Source organism: Pristiophorus japonicus, chromosome 9 (assembly GCF_044704955.1).
Source record: "Pristiophorus japonicus isolate sPriJap1 chromosome 9, sPriJap1.hap1, whole genome shotgun sequence".
NCBI lineage: Eukaryota > Metazoa > Chordata > Chondrichthyes > Pristiophoridae > Pristiophorus > Pristiophorus japonicus.
This window is the reverse complement of record NC_091985.1, coordinates 226,078,104-226,102,792: the sequence shown is the minus strand read 5'-3', so window position 1 is coordinate 226,102,792 and position 24,689 is coordinate 226,078,104. Positions and strand designations below refer to the sequence as shown.

Here is a 24,689-nt window from a genome sequence, read left to right as displayed (position 1 = left end):
GTGATAGTGATTGTCTCAAGGTCCTCCCTTCCCACATTCCTGTGGCCTGCAAATTTTGGTATGGTTTTTGTGTCTTCCACTGTGAAGACGGAAGCAAAATAATTTTTGCCCATTTCACCAGCATGTCTGTCTTCCTGAAGTCGATCACTATCCTCCTCACCGTTCACTATACTTCCAAGTTGTGTGTCATCTGAAATTTTGAAATGGTGCCCAGTTCACCCACATCCAGGTCATTAAATCACATGCACTCCAAACCCATCTCTTGCCCCATCTGATCCCTCCTATTTCTGAACTATTCTTTACTCTGGTACCATTTCACACTGTTGTATATTGTATTTATCACCTCGCGTTCCGGTCTTCCCCAAAAGTGGAAACATTTCTTATACATCTGCCCTATCATAATCTTAATGACCTGTATCAGGCCACACATCAGCCTTCTCTTTTCTGGAAAAATGAGCACCAGCCCCTGTCCAGCCTTTCTGGATAGGTTTTGGTATCATCCTCGTGAATATTTTTTGCACGTACTGGTATCATCCTAGTGAATCGTGTTTGCACGTACTGGTATCATCCTCATGAATCGTGTTTGCACGTACTGGTATCATCCTCGTGAATCGTGTTTGCACGTACTGGTATCATCCTCATGAATCGTGTTTGCACGTACTGGTATCATCCTCGTGAATCATGTTTGCACGTACTGGTATCATCCTAGTGAATCGTGTTTGCACGTAGTACCAATTGGCGAGCCCGAGGAGCGGGATTTGTGCCGGCTGATTGGGTGAGCCGCAGGATGCGGCGTAACTTTGTGCAGTCCCTTGTTCAGGGCCAGGGTACTCTCTTCCCTCTATTCGTGAACAGTGGTATTACCGTTGCCACCTTCCAATCCCAGGGGACCGTTCTAGAATCTAAGGAATTCTGCAAGATCAAAACCAAGACTCGCGTTATTGGTAAACTCCTGCAATCTGCAATCTGGGTTAAAGTTAATTACAAATACGCAGAACAAGGAGAATCACGGTCCCTTTAACTACCACAAACCCCTGTGTGGACGAGAAGGGGAGATACAGTCTGTCCCAGGAACTGTCACACAACAGAATTAGAGACCCTGTCATTTCATTCATGAATTTAAAAAGTCTGTATTAAAATCTGAGCCAGTGGGTTGTGAGACCAAGAGCCTTGTGTCCAATAAAGGTCCACAGCCTCCCCTGGCTCTCGGGCCCTGAACAAGGGATTGCACAGACGAAATCGCCGAAGATTTGCTTCCACTCTAAACGTGTGACTGAACAGTCCAATACAGGAATTACAGATGGGGCAGACAGTCATTGAAGGAAAGGGTAGGTGGGGAGTCTGGTTTGCTGCATGCTCCTTCCGCTGCCTGCGCTTGATTTCTGCATGCTCTCGGCGATAAGACTCGAGGTGTTCAGCGCCCTTCCGGATGCTCTTCCCCTACTTAGGGCGGTCTTTGGCCAGGGACTCCCAGGTGTCGGTGGGGATGTTGCATTTTATTGAGGAGGCTTTGAGGGTGCCCTTGAACCGTTTCCTCTGCCCACACGGGGCTTGCTTGCCATGTAGGAGTTCCAAGTAGAGCACTTGCTTTGGGAGGCTTGCGGTAGGCATGCGAACACTGTGGCCCGCCCAATGGAGTTGGTCGAGTGTGGTCAGTGCTTCGATGCTGGCCTGATGAAGGACACTGACGTTGGTGCGTCTGTCCTCCCAGGGGATTTGCAGGATCTTGCAGAGACATCGTTGGTGGTATTTCTCCAGCGATTTGAGGTGTCTACTGTACATGGTCCATGTCTGTGAGCCATACAGGGGGGCCTATTATCAGCAAGGGATGTAGACAGCCTAAGTGAGTGGGCATTAATTTGGCATTTGGAGTGTAATGTGGGAAGAAAATGTGAGGTTATCGACTTTGACAGAAAAAATAGAAAAGCAAATTATAATTTAAATGGCGAAAAATTGCAAAGTGCTGTAGTACAGAGGGACCTGGGGGTCCTTGTGCATGAAACACAAAAAGTTAGCATGCAGGTACAGCAAGTAATCAGGAAGGCAAATGGAATGTTGCCTTTTATTGCAAGGAAGATAGAGTATAAAAGCAGAGAAGTCCTGCTACAGCTGGACAGTGTACTAGTGAGACCACATCGGAGTACTGCGTGCAGTTTTGGTCTCCGTATTTAAGGAAGGATATACTTGCATTGGAGGCTGTTCACTAGGTTGAGTCCGGAGATGAGGGGATTGCCTGATGAGGATAGGTTGGAGTAGGTCGGGAATATACACAATGGCGATCAGAAGAATGAGAGGTGATCTTATTGAAACTTATAAAACTATGAGGGTGCTCGAAAAGGTGGATGCAGAGAGGATATATTTCCACTCGGAGCGGAAACTAAAACTCGGGGACATAGTCTCAGAATACAGAGACGCCCATTTAAAACTGAGATGAGGAGAAATATCTTCTCTGAGGGTTGTAAATCTGTGGAATTCTCTGCCCCAGAGAGCTGTGGAGGCTGGGTCATTGAATATGTTTAAGGTGGAGATAGACAGATTTTTGAACGATAAGGGTTATGGGGAGCGGGCAGGGAAGTGGAGCTGAGTCCATGATCAGATCAGCCAAATGGCGTACTCCTCCTATTTCTTATGTTCTTATTTATTAATTCTGTCTCAGTACACAGTACCAGATCTAAGATAGCCTGCTCCCTGGCTGGTTCCGCAACCTACTGTTCAAGGAAACTATCCCAGATACACTCTCTGAATTCTTCCTCAAGGCTACCCTTGTCCATTTGCTTTGTCCAATCAATATGAGGGTTAAAATCGCCCATGATTATTGCCGTTCCTTTTTTACAAGCCTCCATTATTTCTTGATTTATACTCCGTCCAACAGTTAGGGCGGCTATAAACTATGCCCACAAGCGACTTCTTCCCCTTATTATTCTTTATCTCCACCCAAACTGATTCAACATCTTGATCTTCTGAGCCAATATCATTTCTCACTAACGCACTGATCCCATCCTTTATTAACAGAGCTACCCCACCTCCTTTTCCTTTCTGTCTGTCCTTCCGAATTGTCAAATACCCCGGAATATTTAGTTCCCAGTCGTGGTCACCTTGCAGCCACGTCTCTGTAATGGCTATCAGATCATACCATTTGTATCTATTTGTGCCGTCAACTCATCTATTTTATTACGAATGCTGCGTGCATTCAGATAAAGAGCTTTTAAGTTCGTTTTTTTTACCATTTTTTCCTGCCAAGCCCCACTTTCTGATTCACTTTTATGTTTATACATTCTGTCCCTTCCTGTCACGCTCTGGTTTTCATTTCCCCCAGTGCTACCCTGCTCTATTGCCTGCTCCTTCTTCTTTGACTTTTTAAATTTTAGCTCACCTGAATCTGTATCTAAGCCATGGTGTAGCTGCTCTGGTAGTGTTCGACGGGATAGTGTAGAGGGAGCATTTTAATACATAGGAAAAATGTCGGACAGGTAAAGACCATCTGGTCTATCGAGCCTGTCCCCCACAATTGCAATACCTTGTGTATCACAACATATACACTTCACCCCACCCAAAACCATGTGATCTCCTGGGAGAGGTAAAAAAAGAGATTTTTTAAAAACCAAGGTGAATTTGGGGGGAAAAAAATCTGTGAAATTCCTCTCCGACTCACCTAGGCGATCGAAACTGGTGCAGGAGATGACTCTGGCCCTGAATTCCCGGCAGTACCTACCTTCTGTAAGAGGTGATCTCCGCCACAGCCAGAAACAAATCCAGCTTTTGCTTGAAGGGATTCAGTGGGTCTGCATCCACCACATGAAACGGCAGCTTGTTCCAGAGGTCTACTGTTCTCTGTGAAAAGAACCACCTCCTAACATCTAACCTAGACCTAGCCTTATACAACATAAATTTCTGCCCCCTGGTCCTGCCTAATCTATTTAATTGAAATAAACAGTCAGCTGGAATCCTGTCTATTCCCTTCATTATCTTATAAACCTCAATCATATCCCCCCTAAGTCTAGGCTGCACTAAGGCAGAGACCCAACTCTTTTAACTTATCTTGATAACTAAGATGCTTTAGACTTGGAATCAGTCTAGTGGCCCTCTTCTGCACCCTTTCCAGAGCCTCAATATCGCACACCATGTGAGGCGACCCAAACTGGACACAGTATTGCAAGTGCGGCCTGACTAAGGTCTTGTACAAGGACAAAACTGTACGCCTCGTCTTATACTCAATTTTCCTATGTAAGAGTCCAGATCCGAGTCCAGATCATTAATAAAAATAGTAAAAAGCAATGGTCCCATAACTGATCCCTGCAGGACACCACTGGCAACCGTTCTCCAAACAGATCCAAATCCATCTATAAATACTCTTTGCCTGAATCCTGACAGCCAGTTCTGAATCCAGCCCAATATATTTCCACTAATACCAGAGGCTCCGATCTTATAAAGAAGCCTCTTGTGCAGTACCTTGTCAAAAGCTTTTTGGAAATCTAAGTAGACAAAGTCTACTGGGCTTCCCTCATCCACCAACTTTGTATATTTTTCAAAAAATACAATTAGATTTGTGAGACATGACCTCTTTAGTATGATGCCAGGTTGGGTATCCCTAATATGTCCCTCCCTTACCAATTTTTAAAAAATTGCATCCCTTATGATTCTTTCAAACATCTTGCCTATTACTGATGTTAAACTGATGGGCCTATAGTTACCCGGGTCTGCCTTGTCACCTTGTTAAAAAATTGGAACTACATTAGCCTCCTAACTTTTAGGAACCATTCCAGAGTGCAGTGCGCTATTAAAAATACAGGCCAGGAGCTCGCACCGCACATGTCCCATCTCCCGGAGGACCCTCGGGTGGATATCATCCGGCCCTGCTGCTCTATCTATTTTTAATTTCTTAATTTGGCAGAATATGGGAAAGTGTGACGTTATCCACTTTGGCGGGAAAAATTAAAAAAACAAATTATTTTTTAACTGGAGAGAGATTACAAAATGCTGCAGTACAGAGGGACCTGGGTGGGGGGGCGGTCCTTGTGCATGAAACACAAAAAGTTAGTATGCAGTTACAGCAAGTGATCCAGGAGGAAAATGTAATGTTGCTCTTTATTGCAAGGGGTATGGAGTATAAAAGTAGGGAAATCCTGCTACAACTGTACAGGGTATTGGTGAGACCACACCTGGAGTACTGCGTGCAGTTTTGGTCTCCTTATTTAAGGAGGGATATACTTGCAATGGAGGCAGTTCAGAGAAGGTTCACTCGGTTGATTCCTGAGATGAAGGGGTTGACTTATGAAGAAAAATTGAGCAGGTTAGGCCTATACTCATTTGAGTTGAGAAGAATGAGAGGTGATCTTATTGAAACATGTAAGATACTGAGGGGGCTCAACAAGGTAGATGCAGAGAGGATGTTTCACTCGTGTGGGAATCTAGAACTAGGGGGCATAGTTTAAGAATAAGGGGTCGTCCATTTAGAACTAAGTTGAAGAGGAATTTCTTCCCTCAGAGGGGTGTGAATCTGTGGAATTCTCTGCCCCAGAGAGCTGTGGAGGCTGGGTCATTGAACATATTTAAGGTGGAGGTAGACAGATTTTTGAACGATAAGGGAGTGAAGGGTTATGGGGAGCGGGTAGGGAAGTGAAGCTGAGCCCATGATCAGATCAGTTACAATATTAAACGGTGGAGCAGGCTCGAAGGGCCAAATGGTCGCCTACTGCTCCTATTGGCTAGAATAGACTGGCAAATGATGCTTAAAGGGTTGACGGTGGATAGGCAATGGCAAACATTTAAAGATCACATAGATGAACTTCAACAATTGTTCATCCCTGTCTGGAGTAGAAATAAAACGGGGAAGGTGGCTCAACCGTGGCTAACAAGGGAAATTAAGGATAGTGTTAAATCCAAGGAAGAGGCATATAAATTTGCCAGAAAAAGCAGCAAACCTGAGGACTGGGAGAAATTTAGAATTCAGCAGAGGAGGACAAAGGGTTTAATTAGGAGGGGAAAATAGAGCATGAGAGAAAGCTTGCCAGGAACATAAAAACTGACTGCAAAAGCTTCTATAGATATGTGAAGAGAAAAAGATTAGTGAAGACAAATGTAGGTCCCTTGCAGTCAGATTCAGGTGAATTTATAATGGGGAACAAAGAAATGGCAGACCTATTGAACAAATACTTTGGTTCTGTCTTCACAAAGGAAGATACAAATAACCTTCCAGATGTACTAGGGGACCGAGGGTCTAGTGAGAAGGAGGAACTGAAGGATATCCTTATTAGGCGGAAAATTGTGTTGGGGAAATTGATGGGATTGAAGGCCGATAAATCCCCGGGGCCTGATAGTCTGCATCCCAGGGTACTTAAGGAAGTGGCCGTAGAAATAGTGGATGCGTTGGTGATCATTTTCCAATAGTCTATCGACTCTGGATCAGTTCCTATGGACTGGTGGGTAGCTAATGTAACACCACTTTTTTAAAAAGGAGGGAGAGAGAAAATGGGTAATTATAGACTGGTTAGCCTGACATCAGTAGTGGGGAAAATGTTGGAATCAATCATTAAGAATGAAATAGCAGCGCATTTGGAAAGCAGTGACAGAATCAGTCCAAGTAAGCATGGATTTATGAAAGGGAAATCATGCTTGACGAATCTTCTGGAGTTTTTTGAGGATGTAACTAGCAGAGTGGACAAGGGAGAACCAGTGGATGTGGTGTATTTGGACTTTCAAAAGGCTTTTGACAAGGTCCCACACAAGAGATTGGTGTGCAAAATCAAAGCACATGGTATTGGGGGTAATGTACTGATGTGGATAGGGAACTGGTTGGCAGATAGGAGGCAGAGAGTCAGAATAAACGGGTTCTTTTCAGAATGGCAGGCAGTGACTAGTGCTCAGGGCTCAGTGCTGGGACCCCAGCTCTTTACAATATACATTAACGATTTAGATGAAGGAATTGAGTGTAATATCTCCAAGTTTGCAGATGATACTAAACTGGGTGCCATATGTGTTGTGAGGAGGATGCTAAGAGGCTGCAGGGTGACTTGGACAGGTTAGGTGAGTGGGCAAATGCATGGCAGCTGCAGTATAATGTGGATAAATGTGAGGTTATACACTTTGGGGGCAAAAACACAAAGACAGAATATTATCTGAATGGTGGCAGATTAGGAAAAGGGGAGGTGCAACGAGACCTGAGTGTCATGGTACATCAGTCTTTGAAAGTTGGCATGCAGGTACAGCAGGCGGTGAAGAAGGCAAATGGTATGTTGGCATTCATAGCTAGGGGATTTGAGTTTAGGAGCAGGGAGGTCTTACTGCAGTTGTACAGGGCCTTAGTGAGGCCTCACCTGGAATATTGTGTTCAGTTTTGGTCTCCTAATCTGAGGAAGGACGTTCTTGCTATTGAGAGAGTGCAGCGAAGGTTCACCAGATTGATTCCAGGGATGGCTGGACTGACATATGAGGAGAGACTGGATCAACTGGGCCATTATGCACTGGAGTTTAGAAGGATGAGAAGGGATTTCATAGAAATGCATAAGACTCTGACGGGATGGGACAGGTTAGATGCGGGAAGAATGTTTTCGATGTTGGGTAAGTCCAGAGCCAGGGACATAGTCTTAGGATAAGGGGTAGGCCATTTAGGACTGAGATGAGGAGAAACTTTTTCACTCAGAGAGTTGTTAACCTGTGGAATTCCCTCCCGCAGAGAGTTGTTGATGCAAGTTCATTGGATATATTCAAGAGGGAGTTAGATATGGCCCTTACGGCTAAAGAGATCAAGGGATTATGGAGAGAAAGCGGGAAAGGGGTACTGAGGGAATGATCAGCCATGATCTTATTGAATGGTGGTGTAGGCTCGAAGGGCCGAATGGCCTACTCCTGTACCTATTTTCTATGTTTCTATTTCTTATGTTCTTATTAATTCTTTCTAAAACAATATGCTTATCTGTGTTAATGTTACTGATAAAACTAGTATTATTAAATACTAATATTTGAGCATCGTCTTCAAGGTGAAGATTGATGCAAAGTACTCATTTAATATTTCCATCATACATAGTGAGTCCTTTGTAACCTGCCCTTGAATACACTTAAGTGGCCCAGTGCAGTCTTTGATAGTTCTCTGACTCTTCACATAACTAAAAAAGCTCTTTCCATTACTGCCACAGTTGTGTACAGTCCTTTTCTCCATTAGCTTTTTTGCTGACCTAATAGCAGCCTTAGTTTGCTTTAGTTATTCCTTGTATTCAACCCTGTTTGTTTGAGTATTAAATGTTTTTAATTTATAGAAACATTTCTGTTTGCATCTTATTTGTCTTTGTACACAGCCAGTCAGCCACTTTCTCTTACTACATTTACTTCTTTTTATTTTGGGTACATGTTTGTTTTCCACATTTTTAATATTATTCTTAAAAACTTTACATTTATATTCAACATCGGTCTCATCACCACCAAGGAGGGTTAGCCAATTTACCCGTTCCAAATCATCGGCCATTCTGAAATCCGGTATGAGTTGCAGGTTCTCACTACCTTTCGTTCTACTAGCTGATAGGAATCGTATAATGTTGTGATCACTGTTGCCCAGATGTTCCCCCACATTGAGAACTGATACGAGGTCAGGCTCACTACTAAACACCAGCTCCAATTTATGATTTTCCCCAGTTACTTCATTAACATGTTGAGACAGGAAACAGTCTTGTATATTTTCAATAAATATTTCAGCTGCACTTCCCAGCAGCAGGTAAACCATGGTGCCACTGAATGCCAGGAAAATTAAAATCGGCCACCAGACAAAGGCGGCATTTTACATTAAAAGCATTAGTGATCAGTTTCCATAATAACTCATCACGTTCAAGTGTCTAACCCGAGGGTCTATAAACATTACCGATAATGAAGTCGTGAGCTTGGTCCACTTGAACCCAGATCGCTTCAGCTGTACCTGATGAGGCAATATCAAGTCTCTCTCTAGCTGTTAGATTCTCGCTGATAAAAATAGCAACCCCACCTCCCCTTTGACCGACCCTATCCTTTCTTAAATCCTTGTAGCCCTTTAGGTGAATGCCTGTGCCATCATTGTCATCTCGTCATGTCTCAGAAATACACGATATGTCTAAATTCTGCAACACAGCATAGGATTGCAATTCCAACACTTTGCTTGTAACGCTCCATGCATTTACATGAAAGCAATTTAAAGGTCTCCCACCTAATTTGTTAAAATTATTCATTCCTGTTTGCTTCCTACCTGGTTCATCGTCATGCTGAGCACCTATAGAAACATAGAAAATAGGTGCAGGAGTAGGCCATTCGGCCCTTCGAGCCTGCACCACCATTCAATGAGTTCATGGCTGAACATGCAACCTCAGTATCCCATTCCTGCTTTCTCACCATACCCCTTGATCCTCCTAGTAGTAAGGACTTCATCAAACTCCTTTTTGAATATGTAAATATCACTTGCAGTAAGGCTAACTTTGAACTTATCTACACTATCCCCTTGCTGAAGTCAGGGATAATTCAGCACCCTCTGCCAGCCTTTTAGCTCCCAAGAGGTTAAGATGGAGGCCGTCCCTCCTAAACAATTTATCTTGTCCAGCAAATACCTTCCAATTATCGATAAAGTGAAGCTTTTTCCAGAGGTCCCGAAGCCAGATGTTGAATCCCATGGATTCGGCTATTCCTCGCCATCGATCTGGACATGACTGGTCATCATCATCATCATAGGCAGTCCCTCGGAATCGAGGAAAACTTGCTTCCACTCTTAGCATGAGTTCTTAGGTGGCTGTACAGTTCAATACGAGAGCCACAGTCTCTGTCGCAGGTGGGACAGACAGTGGTTGAAGGAAAGGGTAGGCAGGGAGCCTGGTTTGCCGCATGCTCCCTTCCGCTGCCTGCGCTTGATTTCTGCATGCTCTCGGCGACAATACTCGAGGAGGTCAGCGCCTTCCCGGATGCACTTCCTCCACTTAGGGCGGTCTTTGACCAGGGACTCCCAGGTGTCAGTGGGGATGTCGCACTTTATCAGGGAGGCTTTGAGGGTATCCCTGTAACGTTTCCTCTGCCCGCCTTTGGCTCGTTTGCCGTGGACGAGTTCCAAGTAGAGCACTTGCTTTGGGAGTCTCGTGTCGGGCATGCGGACAATGTGGCCTGCCCAGCGGAGCTGGTCGAGTGTGGTCAGTGCTTCGATGCTGGGGATGTTGGCCTGGTCGAGGACACTAACATTGGTGCGTCTGTCCTCCCAGGGGATTTGCAGGATCTTGCGGCGACATCGTTGGTGGTATTTCTCCAGTGACTTGAGGTGTCTACTGTACATGGTCCATGTCTCTGAGCCATACAGGAGGGCGGGTATTACTACTGCCCTGTAGACCATGAGCTTGGTGACAGTTTTGAGGGCCTGGTCTTCAAACACTCTTTTCCTCAGGCAGCCGAAGGCTGCACTGGCGCACTGGAGGCGGTGTTGGATCTCGTCGTCAATGCCTGCTCTTGTTGATAGGAGGCTCCCGAGATAAGGGAAGTGGTCCACGTTGTCCAGGGCCATGCTGTGGATCTTGATGACTGGGGGGCAGTGCCTTGCGGTGAGGACAGGCTGGTGGAGGACCTTTGTCTTACTGATATTTAGTGCAAGGCCCATGCTTTCATACGCCTCGGTAAGTACGTTGACCATGTCCTGGAGTTCAGCCTCTGTGTGCGCAGACGCAGGAGTGATCCGCATACTGTAGCTCGACAACAGAGGTTGGAGTGGTCTTGGACCTGGCCTGGAGACGGCGAAGGTTGAACAGCTTCCCACTGGTTCTGTAGCTTAGTTCCACTCCAGCGGGGAGCTTATCAACTGTGAGGTGGAGCATGGCAGCGAGGAAGATTGAGAAGAGGGTTGAGGCGATGACACCAGTCCAGACATGGATTGGGTCTGTGATGGATCCGTTGGTAAGGATCACGGTCTGCATGTCTTCGTGAAGCAGGCAGAGAATGGTGACGTACTTTTGGGGACATCCGAAACAGAGGAGGATGCTCCATAGACCCTCGCGGTTGACCGTGTCAAAGGCCGTTGTAAGGTCGAAGAAGGCCATGTATAAGGGCTGGTGCTGCTCCCTCCATTTTTCCTGCAGCTGTCGCGCTGCAAAAATCATGTCCGTTGTGCCCCAGAGGCGATGAAATCAGCACTGTGACTCCGGGAGGAGCTACTCGGCCACAGGGAGAAGGCGGTCGAGGAGGAGTTGAGCGATGACTTTCCCAGTGGCTGATAGCGGGGAGATTCCTCTGTATTTGCCGCAGTCGGACTTGTCCCCTTTCTCTCAGACCCCCCCGGCATGCTCTCTTCCCTCCAGATGAGAGAGATGAGACCGTGTGTTCGCGCCAGCAGTGCCTCTCCGCCATACTTCAGTGCCTCAGCGAGGATTCCACCCGCTCCGGTAGCCTTGTTTTTTTTTTAGCTGTCTTATGGCTTTTTCTACCTTGTGCAGTGTTGGGGTCTCACTGAGGTGGTGGCGGGTCGCATGCTGCGGGATGGAGTCGAGAACACTCGGGTCAAAGGCAGGGTCTCGATTGAGGGAATCTTCGACGAGCTCCTTCCAGCGGGCCCTGACTGGTAATAGCCTGGAGACTCCTACCCTTGCACCCCTTTGCTGAAGGACATCCATGATATTTTTGTGGGAATCCTGCAAAACAAATGGACTTCTATCCATGATATCTTTAGTTCCAATATGTAAATCTACTACAGTATCTTGATACTCACCTTTCATTAGTCCATGCACACGATCCCGGAGATCAGTTACCTTGGCCCCTGGAAAGCAGAAGACTGCTCTTGACTGAGCCTTACCTCTACATAGGATGCTGTCTGTGTGCCTGATGAATGTACCTATGAGGATTGCCTCTTGCTCTCTCTTGGCTGTTCAAATGACATCCTCTTCGACTTTGCCGCCTTCCTCTTATCTTTTCCAAGATGCTGATATTAGGATTGAGGTTCGGTGTCACTGGTGCTGACCTCACTGCCTGTCGTGTTCTCCAAATCACAAAGCGGGGCATACCTGTTTTGAAGTAATCAGAGAATTCAAAGAAACTGTCCCTTTAAACGGGCACAGAGACTCTCTCCCTTTAAACAGGCACAGAGACGATGTGAAACTAAGAAAGAAGCATTATTGGCCGACTAAAAGTAAACCAGATGCTGGGGCCTGTAAGTAGCGCTCCACCAGCTGACATCCGACTGAAACCCGACTGCTGTCGTTGTCAGTGCCAGGCGCAGGGCTGGGGGCGAGGGACAATTTTTGGTCCGGGGTGCTGTGCATGGTGATGACGTCAGCATCACTGGGTGCAACGTCTTACCGTCGCTGCAAAACTCCCGCCAGATTTAGCAAAAGTGCTGTTCTCACCGCGCCCAGTCGCAAATTAATTTGCACCTATTATCGCCAGCTGGGAGCGTTAACGGGAGATGCAAAGTAGCAAAATTTCACCCCCTCTCCCTTTAAACAGGCACAGAGACACTGCAAATTTAAACAAACACAGATACACTGCCCCTTTAAACATGTACAGAGACACTGCCCATTTAAACAGGCAGTGACACCCTCAAAGCCTCCTTGAACAAGTGCAAATCCCCACCGACACCTGGGAATCCCTGGCCCAAGACCGCCCGAAGTGGAGGAAAAGTATCCGGGAAGGCGCTGAGCACCTCGAGTCTCTTCGCCGGGAGCGAGCTGAAGCCAAGCGTCGACAGCGGAAGGAGCACGCGGCAACCCAGGCTCCCAACCTCCCGTTCCTACAAACACCGTCTGTCCCCACCTGTGACGGAGACTGTCGGTCCCGCATTGGACTCTTCAGTCACCTGAGAAGCAAGTCATCCCCGACTGCGAGGGACTGCCTCAGAAGAGAAGACCCTTCCCCTTTAAACAGGCACAATGACCCTGCCCCTTTAAGGAGGGCGCGCCCTGTATTGTTCACCGATTGATGGATTGGTGCCGTAGCCCCCCCCCCCCCCCCGCCGCCGCCGCTGCTGATTGGCGCAGAGAGATAACGGTTTGTGGGGAAAGAGTTCAGCCGCCATCTTTGGGCAACACAGGGCCGCCCGCTGCGATGGGCGGGAGGGAGAGGGGCGGGGCTTGCTCTGACATCACAGCGCTTCCCATTGTCCCGCTGCAGGGCGGGGAGCGTGCGCGGTGGCCATCTTAGTGCAGGTAGGCCCTCAGGTACAGGATGGTGACCAGTGACATGAATAAAGCTGCCGCAGCTGGGATGGTGATACTTGTAGCGGTGATGGTGCAAGGGCAGGTTTAAAAGAGGTGGTCACAATCAGGAAGGTTTTAGATTGAGTCAGGGAACAGAATGGTTCTGCTCACAGAATCAGAGAATGGTTACAGCACAGAAGAAGCCCATTCAGCCCGTGCCGGCTCCCAGCTCGTACGACTGCCCCACCCTTTCCCCCAGGTCCTGCAAATGTTTTTCTTTCAGATACTTATCCAATTCCCTTTTGAAAGCTGTGATTGAGTCGGCCTCCACCACCCTTTCAGGCCGTGCATTCCAGATCCTAACCACTCGCTGCTTAAAATCTTGCCTTCTGCCAATCACTTTAAATCTGTTTCCTCTGGTTCTTGACCCTTCTGAGAGGTCCAGGTGAACTACTGTTGGAGATGCAGTACTGATCAGGCTTTGTTGAATCTTACATGGCAAATGGACTCTGGACACTTCTGTTTATACATGTGCTGCCAAGACCAACAATTTAGAGGCACCTCAGATGCTGGTTATGAGAAGATCTTGAACATTGGTCTGTTGTAGTACTGTGCTTTGATGTATAGCAGTTATAAAATAAAAATGTGAAAACTCAAAAAAAAAAAAAAATGGGCACAGTTTCTATCGACTCTGTCCAGACCCCTCATGATTTTGAACACTTCTATCAAATCTCCTCTCAACCTTCTCTTCTCCAAGGACAACAACTCCACCTTCTCCAGTCTATCCATGTAACCGAAGTCCCTCATCTCGTGAATCATTCTTGTAAATCTTTTCCGCAACCTCTCAAGCCTTCGCATCCTAATGCACTGTGCCCAGAATTGGACACAATACTCCAGTTGAGGCCGAACCAGTGTTTTATAAAGGTTCATCATCAACTCCTTGCTTTTGTACTCTCTGCCTCTTCGATGTCCAGGATCCCGTAAGCTTTTTTAACTGCTTTCTCAACCTGTCCTGCCACCTTCAATGATTTCTGCACATATACACGCAGATCTCACTGTTCATGCAGCCCCTTTAGGAGTGTACCCTTTAGTTTATATTACCTCTCCTCGTTCATTCAATCATGCTTCTCCAATTTTATTTCTTAACTCAGATCCACTGCCTCATTTTATTTTTTCCTCTGAGCCCCTCAACTTAATCTGGTAGCGTATTGTTGGCAAGTGATGATTGATTGCCCTGGGAACCAACAGGAAGAGGCCGCAGGGCCCAGGGAGCAGCGTGTTCTGCAACCAGTTGTGGTCCTTGAGGGTTGGATCTGAGTCGGCCTGTCAGTGTGAACCTCTGTTAAACAATTTATCTTTTAAAAGTTAAATCGAGGTTTCTCTTGTCGTCAAAACAGTTCAACATTTGTCAGTATTTTGTTTCCTGGAGTTCCTATTATGAGTTTCAGACACTTCAGTGCCAAGTGGACCAGGTGTTTAAGGATCATTCAATTCCCTCTTTCCATGTCGCTATTAGTTAAAGGCACAGAGATTGATTTCCCCTCATAATTCATCTGTAGTAGTTTAAGTAATATCCTTCCTGTTGGTAGTGAGTTACACTCTGTGCTGGGAGAGATGGCTGGTGGCATCAGCCTTTAAAATACTCAATCCCCTTGTTCGAATCTCTCCAGGGCCACACCCCTCCCTATCTCTTTAACCTCCGCCAGCCCACCAACCCTCTTAATAGGTGGGTTTGTTTTCTTTGGAACAGAGGAGGCTCAGGCGAGACCTCAATGAGGTTTATAAAGTTATGAGGGGCCTGGATAGAGTGGATAGGAAGGACCTATTTCCCTTCGCAGAGGGGTCAACAACCAGAGGGCTTCGATTTAAAGTAATTGGTAGGAGGGTTAGAGGCGATTCGAAGGGAAATTTCTTCACACAGAGGGTGGTGGGGGCCTGGAACTCACTGCCTGAAAGGGCAGCAGAGGCAGAAACGCTCACCGCATTTAAAAAGTGCTTAGATGTGCACTTGAAGTGCTGTAACCTACAAAGCTATGGACCAAGAGCTGGAAAGTGAGATTCGGCTGGATAGCTCTTTGTCGGCCGACGCGGACATGATGGGCTGAAATGACCTCCTTTCGTGCTGTAAATTTCTATGATTCTATAATGAGAAACAATTTTTTGTGTCAAAAGGGTCGTTAACCAGAGGACACCGATTTAAGGTGATTGGCAAATGAACCAAATGCTACATGAGGGAAAAATATTAAGCAGTGAGTTGTTATGACCTGGAATACACTGCCTGAAAGGGTGGTGGAAGCAGATTCGCAAGTTAGTTTCAAAAGAGATGAATATTTGAGTTAGAAAGACCTGCAGGCTTATGAGGCAAGAGCAGGCGAGTGGGACAAATTCTACATACTTAGGAGGGGCAAGAGAGGAAAGAATGTTTCAGAGAAACTAGAACTGTCTGCTCAGAATTTCTATCATAGCATGGCAGCTCAGTCCCATGGAGTGCACATCCTGTGCCGTGTGGGAAGTCCTGGATGTTTCTCGTAGCCTGGACAACCACGTTGTGGAAATGGTCGCCAGCTAGAGCAACTCGAGCAGTGCATCCGCGAGACTGAGAACTTCACGTTTCCGGAGCAGCTTAAGAGTTTGCAGGCATAGAGGGAATGGGTGACCGTCAGACAGACAAGGAGGACCAGGCAGGTAGGGCAGGAGTCTGCAAAGTACTGGTGAGCGCGACGGTTGCTCTGGGGCGTACAGCCAGTGCCAAGTCCACGGCACCACGGGTGGCTCAGCTGCACAGGACGGAAGGAAGAAGAGTGGAAGAGCAATAGTGGTCGAGGATTCGATAGTTGGGGGAACAGACAGGCGCTTCTGCGGCTGCAGACGTGACTCCAGGGATGGTATGTTGCCTCTCTGATGCCAGGGTCAAGGTTGTCACTGAATGGCTGCAGGACATTCTGAGGGCATGGGGGGGCGGGGGGGGGGGTGAATAGCCAGAGGTCGTGGTCCATATCGGCACCAATGACCTAGGTAGAAAGCGGGATGAGGTCCTACAGGCTGATTTTAGGGAGCTAGGAAAGAGATTAAAAAGCTGGATCTCAAAGGTCGTAATGTCCTGATTATACCCGGTGTCACGTGCTAGTGAAATAGGAAGATAGAGCAGATGAATGCATGGCTGGAGAGATGGTGCAGAAGGAAAGGCTTTAGATTCCTGAGGCTTTGGGACCGTTTCTGGGGGAGGTGAGACCTGTGCAAGCCGGACAGGTTGTACCTCAACTGGACTGGGACCAATATCCTCACTGGGACTTGCCATTACTGTTGGCGAGGGTTTAACCGAGCTTGGCAGGAGGATGGGAGCCTGAGAGTAGATTCAGAAGGGAGAGAAGAAAAGCTGGAATGGGAGGCATAAATTTGAAAGCGAGTCTGGAAGGCAGAGGAAACAACAGCTAGAAAATAGACAAGGGAGTTTTGTAGTGCTAAATGGTATATTCTTCAATGCAAGGAGTCTAGGGGATAAGGCAGATGGAGCTGAGAGCACAGACAGACACGTGGGAGTATGATATTAAAGCTATTAGTGAAACATGGCTGAAAGAAGGGCAGGAATGGCAGGGTTTTAAGACGAGATAGAGAGGGGGGTAAAAAAGGAGGGTGCGTTGCAATATTGATTAAAGAAATAATTACAACTCCAAGGAGGGATGATATGTTAGAGGGGACATCAAATGAGGCCATGGGATGAACTGAAGAACAAAAAAGGGGCAATCTCACTGCTGGGGATGTACTATAGGCCCCCAAGATTGAGAAGAGGGTTGGCGCAATGACATAGCCCTGCTTGACCCCGGTCCGACATGGATTGGGTCTGTAATGGATCCATTGGTCAGGATCACGGCCTGCATGTCGTTGAGAAGCAGGCGGAGAATGGTGACGAGCTTTTGGGGGCAGCCGAAACGGAGGAGGACGCTCCATAGCCCCTCACGGTTGACAGTGTCAAAGGCCTTTGTAAGGTCAAAGAAGGCCATGTACAAGGGTTGCTGCTGTTCCCTGCTTTTTTCTTGCAGCTGTCGCGCTGTAAAAATCATGTCCGTTGTAACCCGTAGAGGACGATGTCTCTGCAAGATCCTGCAAATCCCCTGGGAGGACAGACACACCAACGTTAACATCCTGGACCAGGCCAACATCCCCAGCATCGAAGCACTGACCACACTCGACCAGCTCCGCTGGGCGGGCCACATCGTCCGCATGCCTGACACAAGACTCCCAAAGCAAGCGCTCTACTCGGAACTCCTACACAGCAAGCGAGCCCAAGGTGGGCAGAGGAAACATTTCAAGGACACCCTCAAAGCCTCCCTGATAAATTGCAATCCCCACTGACACCTGGGAGTCCCTGGCCAAAGACCACCCTAAGTGAAGGAAGTGCATCCGAGAGGGCGCTGAGCATCTCGAGTCTCATCGCCGAGAGCATGGAGAAATCAAGCGCAGGCAGCGGAAGGAGCGTGCGGCAAACTAGTCCCACCCACCCTTTCCCTCAACGACTGTCTGTCCCACCTGTAACAGGGACTGTAACTCCCGTATTGGACTGTTCAGCCACCTAAGAACTTATTTTTAGAGTGGAAGCAAGTCTTCCTTGATTTCGAGGGACTGCCTGTGATGATGATAGACCGCCAAACAGTCAGAGGGAGATAGAAGAGCAAATATTTAGGTAAATTTCTGAAAGATGCATAAACAATAGGGCAATAATAGTAAGGGATTTCAACTACCCTAACATTAACTGGGATAGAATTAGTGTGAAAGGTATAGAGGGAGCAGAATTCTTGAAATGCATTCAGGAGAACTTTTCTCGCCATTACGTAGTAAGCCCAACAAGAGATGGGGCAGTTCTGGACTTAGTTTTAGGGAATGAAGCTGGGCAGGTGGAAGGGGTATTGGTGGGAGAGTATTTTGGTGCTTGTGATCATAATTCAGTTAGATTTAGGGTAGTTATGGAAAAGGACAAAGATAGACCAGGAATAAAAGTTTTCAACTGGGGAAAAGCTAATTTTACCAAGCTGAGATGTGATTTAGCCAAAGTGGACTGGAAACAACTACTTAAAGGTAAATCAGTGTCAGAGCAGTGGGATACATTCAAGGAGGAGATAGTGAGGGTTCAGAGCAGGTATGTTCGGTTAAGAAAATGAGTGGGACTAATAAATCCAGAGCCCCCTGGATGTCAGCATAAGAACATAAGAAATAGGAGCAGGAGTAGGCCACACAGCCCCTCGAGCCCGCTCAGCCATTCAGTATGATCATCAACTTGAACTACACTTTCCCGCCTGATCACTATATCCCTTGATTCCCCTAGAGACTAAAAATCTATGCAGTTCAACCTTGAATATACTCAGAGACAGCATCTAAACAGCCCTCGGGGTGGGGGGGGGGGGGGGGGAGAGAATCCTCCGAGTGAAGAAATTCTTTCTCGTCTCTGACTTAAATGGCCTACCCCTTATCCTGAGACTGTGCCCCCTCGTTCTAGACACTCCAGCCAGGGGAATCAACCTCTCCGCAACTACCCTGTCAATCCCCTTCAGAATCTTGTATGTCTCAATCAAGATATCAATGTACTGGTCAAGTGAGCAGAGCAGTGGCAAATGGAATTCGATTTGCAGAAATGTCAGCCATTGCATTTAGGAAGGGCTAACAACGCAAGTGAATACACAATAAATGGTAGGATACTGAGAAGTGTAGAGGAACAGAGGGACCTTGGAGTGCATGTCTACAGATTCCTGAAGGTATCAGGACAGGTAGATACGGTGGTTAAGAAGGCACATGGGATACTTGTCTTTTATTAGCCGAGGCATAGAAACATAGAAAACAGGTGCAGGTGCAGGCTATTCAGCCCTTCTAGCCTGCACCGCCATTCAGTGAGTTCATGGCGGAACATGCAACTTCAGTACCCCATTCCTGCTTTCTCGCCATACCCCTTGATCCCCCTAGTAGTAAGGACTTCATCTAACTCCCTTTTGAATATATTTAGTGAATTGGCCTCAACTACTTTCTGTGGTAGAGAATTCCACAGGTTCACCACTCTCTGGGTGAAGAAGTTTCTCCTCATCTCGGTCCTAAATGGCTTACCCCTTATCCTTAGACTGTGACCCCTGGTTCTGGACTTCCCCAACATTGGGAACATTCTTCCTGCATCTAACCTGTCTAAACCCGTCAGAATTTTAAACGTTTCTATGAGGTCCCCTCTCATTCTTCTGAACTCCAGTGAATACAAGCCCAGTTGATCCAGTCTTTCTTGATAGGTCAGTCCCACCATCCCGGGAATCAGTCTGGTGAATCTTCGCTGCACTCCCTCAATAGCAAGAATGTCCTTCCTCAAGTTAGGAGACTAAAACTGTACACAATACTCCAGGTGTGGCCTCACCAAGGCCCTGTACAACTGTAGCAACACCTCCCTGCCCCTGTACTCAAATCCCCTCGCTATGAAGGCCAACATGCCATTTGCTTTCTTAACCGCCTGCTGTACCTGCATGCCAACCTTTAATGACTGATGTACCATGACACCCAGGTCTCGTTGCACCTCCCCTTTTCCTAATCTGTCACTATTCAGATAATAGTCTGTCTCTCTGTTTTTACCACCAAAGTGGATAACCTCACATTTATCCACATTATACTTCATCTGCCATGCATTTGCCCACTCATCTAACCTATCCAAGTCACTCTGCAGCCTCATAGCATCCTCCTCGCAGCTCACACTGCCACCCAACTTAGTGTCATCCGCAAATTTGGAGATACTACATTTAATCCCCTCGTCTAAATCATTAATGTACAATGTAAACAGCTGGGGCCCCAGCACAGAACCTTGCGGTACCCCACTCGTCACTGCCTGCCATTCTGAAAAGTACCCATTTACTCCTACTCTTTGCTTCCTGTCTGACAACCAGTTCTCAATCCACGTCAGCAAACTACCCCCAATCCCATGTGCTTTAACTTTGCACATTAATCTCTTGTGTGGGACCTTGTCGAAAGCCTTCTGAAAGTCCAAATATACCACATCAACTGGTTCTCCCTTGTCCACTCTACTGGAAACATCCTCAAAAAATTCCAGAAGATTTGTCAAGCATGATTTCCCTTAAAAAACCATGCTGACTTGGACCTATCATGTCACCTTTTTCCAAATGCACTGCTATGACATCCTTAATAATTGATTCCATCATTTTACCCACTACCGATGTCAGGCTGACCGGTCGATAATTCCCTGCTTTCTCTCTCCCTCCTTTTTTAAAAAGTGGGGTTACATTGGCTAACCTCCACTCCATAGGAACTGATCCAGAGTCAATGGAATGTTGAAAAATGACTGTCAATGCATCCGCTATTTCCAAGGCCACCTCCTTAAGTACTCTGGGATGCAGTCCATCAGGCCCTGGGGATTTATCGGCCTTCAATCCCATCAATTTCCCCAACACAATTTCCCGACTAATAAAGATTTCCCTCAGTTCCTCCTCCTTACTAGAATAAAGGAGCAGGGAGATTATGCTTGGACTATATAAAACACTAGTTAGGCCACAGCTAGAGTATTGTGTGCAGCCCTGGTCACCACATTACAGGAAAGATGTAGTTACACTGGAGAGCGTACAGAGAAGATTGACAAGGATGTTGCCTGGACTGGAGAATTTTGGCTATGAGGAAAGATGGGATAGGCTGAGGTTGTTTTCTTTGCAACAGAGCAGGCTGAGGGGAGAACTTATTGAGGGGCCGAGATAGAGTGGATAGGAAGGACGTATTGTTCTTAGCAGATGGATCAGTAACCAAGGGACATAGATTTAAAGTCATTGGTAGAAGGTACAGAGGGGATCTGAGGAGTCCTATTTTCACGCAGAGGGTGGTGTGGGTCTGGAGCTCACGGCCTGAAAGGGTGGTGGAAGTAGAAACCCTCAACATTTAAAACTTACTTGGATATGCACTTGAAGTGCCGTAACCAACAAGGCTATGGACCAATAGCTGGAAAGTGAGATTCGGCTGGCAAGGACACGATGGGGCCACATGGCCTCCTTCTGTGCTGTAAATTTCTATGATCCTGTATTTGCAGTGATGAGGACAAGTTGCACAGACTAGGCTTGTATTCCCTTCAATATAGAAGATTAAAGGGTGATCTAATTGAGCTGTTTAAGATGATTAAAGGAGTTCATAGGGTAAATAGAGAGAAACTATTCCCTCTGGTGAGGAAGTCCACAACAAGGGACACAACCTTCAAATCAGAGCTCGGCCGTTCAGGGTGATGTCAGGAAGCACTTCCTCACACAAATGCTGAGAGGCTGTTTCTCTTGGCTCGAGAGTCTTGAACTAGGGGTCATAGTCTCAGGATAAGGGATCGGCCATTTAGGATTGAGATGAGGAGAAATTTCTTCACTTATAGGATTGTGAATCTTTGGAATTCCCTACCTCAGAGGACTGTGGATGCTCAGTCATTGAGTATATTTAGGGTTGAGCTAGAGAGCTGTTTGGACACTAAAAGAATGAAGGGATACGGATACAGTGTGGGAAAGTGGAGCTGAAGCCTTGATCTTATTGAATGGCGCAGCAGGCCTAAGGGACCGTATGGCCGACTCCTGCTCCTGCTCCTATTTCTTATATTCTTGAAGGGTAGTGGAAATCCGGAACTCTGTTCTCCATAAAACTGAGGCTGGGGACCAATTGAAAATTCCAAAACTGAGCTTGATTGATTGTTCTTCGGCAAGGTTATTAAGGGTGATGGAACCAAGGCAGGTAGACGGAGTTTAGCTACTGATCAGCCACAATCTAATTGAATGGCGGAACATGCTCAAGGGGCCAAATGGCCTACTCCTGTTCCTATGTTCCTACTTAGTGATGACTTTTGTAAACAGCTTTTACAGGGGATTGGAAGGGGAGGATATGCAGACGGGATTAAACCTGGGCCCGTCCTGTTGCTATGACTCAGTCACACTGGGCATTGCATTTACCCACTAAGCCATTGGGAGGAGGGTCCAGTGACTCTGCTGGAAAATACGTGTGAGAACATAAGAACATAAGAAATAGGAACAGGAGTAGGTCATCTAGCCCCTCGAGCCTGCTCCGCCATTCAACAAGATCATGGCTGATCTGTACGTGGACTCAGCTCCACTTACCCGCCCGCTCCCCATAACCCTTAATTCCCTTATTGGTTAAAAATCTATCTATCTGTGACTTGAATACATTCAATGAGCTAGCCTCAACTGCTTCCTTGGGCAGAGAATTCCACAGATTCACAACCCTCTGGGAGAAGAAATTCCTTCTCAACTCGGTTTTAAATTGGCTCCACCGTATTTTGAGGCTGTGCCCCCTAGTTCTAGTCTCCCCGACCAGTGGAAACAACCTTTCTGCCTCTATCTTGTCTATCCCTTTCATTATTTTAAATGTTTCTATAAGATCACCCCTCATCCTTCTGAACTCCAACGAGTAAAGACCCAGTCTACTCAATCTATCATCATAAGGTAACCCCCTCGTCTCCGGAATCAGCCTAGTGAATCGTCTCTGTACCCTCTCCAAAGCCAGTATATCCTTCCTTAAGTAAGGCGACCAAAACTGCACGCAGTACTCCAGGTGCGGCCTCACCAATACCCTATACAGTTGCAGCAGGACCTCCCTGCTTTTGTACTCCATCCTTCTCGCAATGAAGGCCAACATTCCATTCGTCTTCCTGATTACCTGCTGCACCTGCAAACTAACTTTTTGGGATTCATGCACAAGGACCCCCAGGTCCCTCTGCACTGCAGCATGTTGTAATTTCTCCCCATTCAAATAGTATTCCCTTTTTTTGTTTTTTTTCCCCAAGGTGGATGACCTCACACTTTCCGACATTGTATTCCATCTGCCAAACCTTAGCCCATTCGCTTAACCTTTCTAAATCTCTTTGCAGCCTCTCTGTGTCCTCTACACAACCCGCTTTCCCACTAATCTTTGTGTCATCTGCAAATTTTGTTACACTACACTCTGTCCCCTCTTCCAGGTCATCTATGTATATTGTAAACAGTTGTGGTCCCAGCACCGATCCCTGTGGCACACCACTAACCACCGATTTCCATCCTGAAAAGGACCCATTTATCCCGACTCTCTGCTTTCTGTTAGCCAGCCAATTCTCTATCCATGCTAATGAGGCCTCAGGTGAGGACAGTGGAATAGCCTGTTGACACTCACTGTCGAGGTTCACACATAGAGATTGGGCACATGGGTCACATATTGGAGAGAAACTGGTTAGTGTAGAACTGAACCCAGCCAGAGTCAGCACCTTCAGGGGAGGGGAACCAGTGAGTGTAGAACTGTCCCAGCCAGTGCAATAGGGATGGAGTATAAAAGCAAAAAGTCCTGCTACAACTGTACAGGGTATTGGTGAGGCCACACCTGGAGTACTGTGTACAGTTTTGGTCTCCGTATTTAAGAAAGGATATACTTGCATTGGAGACAGTTCAGAGAAGGTTCATGAGGTTGCTCCCAGAGATAAGGGGGTTGACTTATGACAATAGGTTGGAGTTACAATCATTAGAGTTCAGAAGAATGAGAGGTGATTTTATTGAAAAATATAAGAATGAGGGGGCTCGACAGTGTAGATGCAGAGAGGATATTTCCACTTATAGGGGAATCTAGAACTGGGGGCATTGTCTCAGAATAAAGGGCGCCCATTCTAAACTGAGATGAGGAGGAATTTCTACTCCCGGAGGTTTGTAAATCTGTGGAATTCTCTACCCCAGAGAGCTGTGGAGGCTGGGGCATTGAATATATTTACGGTGTAGATCGACAGATTTTTGAGCGATAAGGGAATACAGGGTTATGGGGAGTGAGCAGGGAAATGGAGCTGATTGAGGGGCCAAATGGCCTACTCCTGCTCCTATTTCTTATGTTCTAATGAGTCAGCACCTTCAGGGGAGGGGAGCCATTGAGTGTAGAACTGAGCCCTTCCAGAGTCAGCCCCTTCTGGGGTGGAGAGGAGAGAAAGGTAAAATAGTAGGAATTTGTGCAAAGTGCCTTGTGACTTGTTCTCTCTCTGGATCCTAGAATGACTCAACTCAGTCTTCCCCATCTGAAGTCTGCAGGCTCTTGGTGTCCCTCCAGTGCTACTCCCTGATTTACCTCCCCTTCTCATTCTATTCTCTCCCTTGGTTATGTTCCACACTCTGGGCCTTGGGCCTTCCCCGGGGATTCTCAGTATGAACAGGGGGATGTGTGTTGAGACAGGATGTCCCAGCTCTCCTCCTTTAAAGGGACAAGGAGAGGACCCGCTGGGCTGAATGGCTCTGCTTTATGACATCACTGCAGTGCCTAGCAACCAACCTCACTGAGCCCTGCTCATTATGGGCTGTCAGTGTCTGATGGGACAATGTAGAGAGAGTTTTACTCTGTATCTAACCCGTGCTGTACCTGACTGGAGAGTGTTTCAGGCAGACACAACGTGCTCAGAATACCCCATTTCTGCGGCACTGACATCCATCACCTTGATGAGAATAACATTTAACCCAAAGATAAGAGAAACCCATCAGCTTCTCCCCGGACACAGATCCGGAGGGACAGTGAGTGTCCCGAACATTGTTGTACAGTGTACTCAATAGTTCCTCCCTGGGTCTG

The 24,689-nt window shown here is 46.9% G+C and overlaps 1 protein-coding gene across 1 annotated transcript in view; it reads left to right on the top strand.

Moving 5' to 3' along the window:
• The window catches only part of LOC139273798 (zinc finger protein 585A-like), a 125,462-nt gene that overhangs the window by 5,060 nt on the left and 95,713 nt on the right, over positions 1–24,689 (top strand). The gene's annotated exons all lie outside the window — the stretch shown is intronic.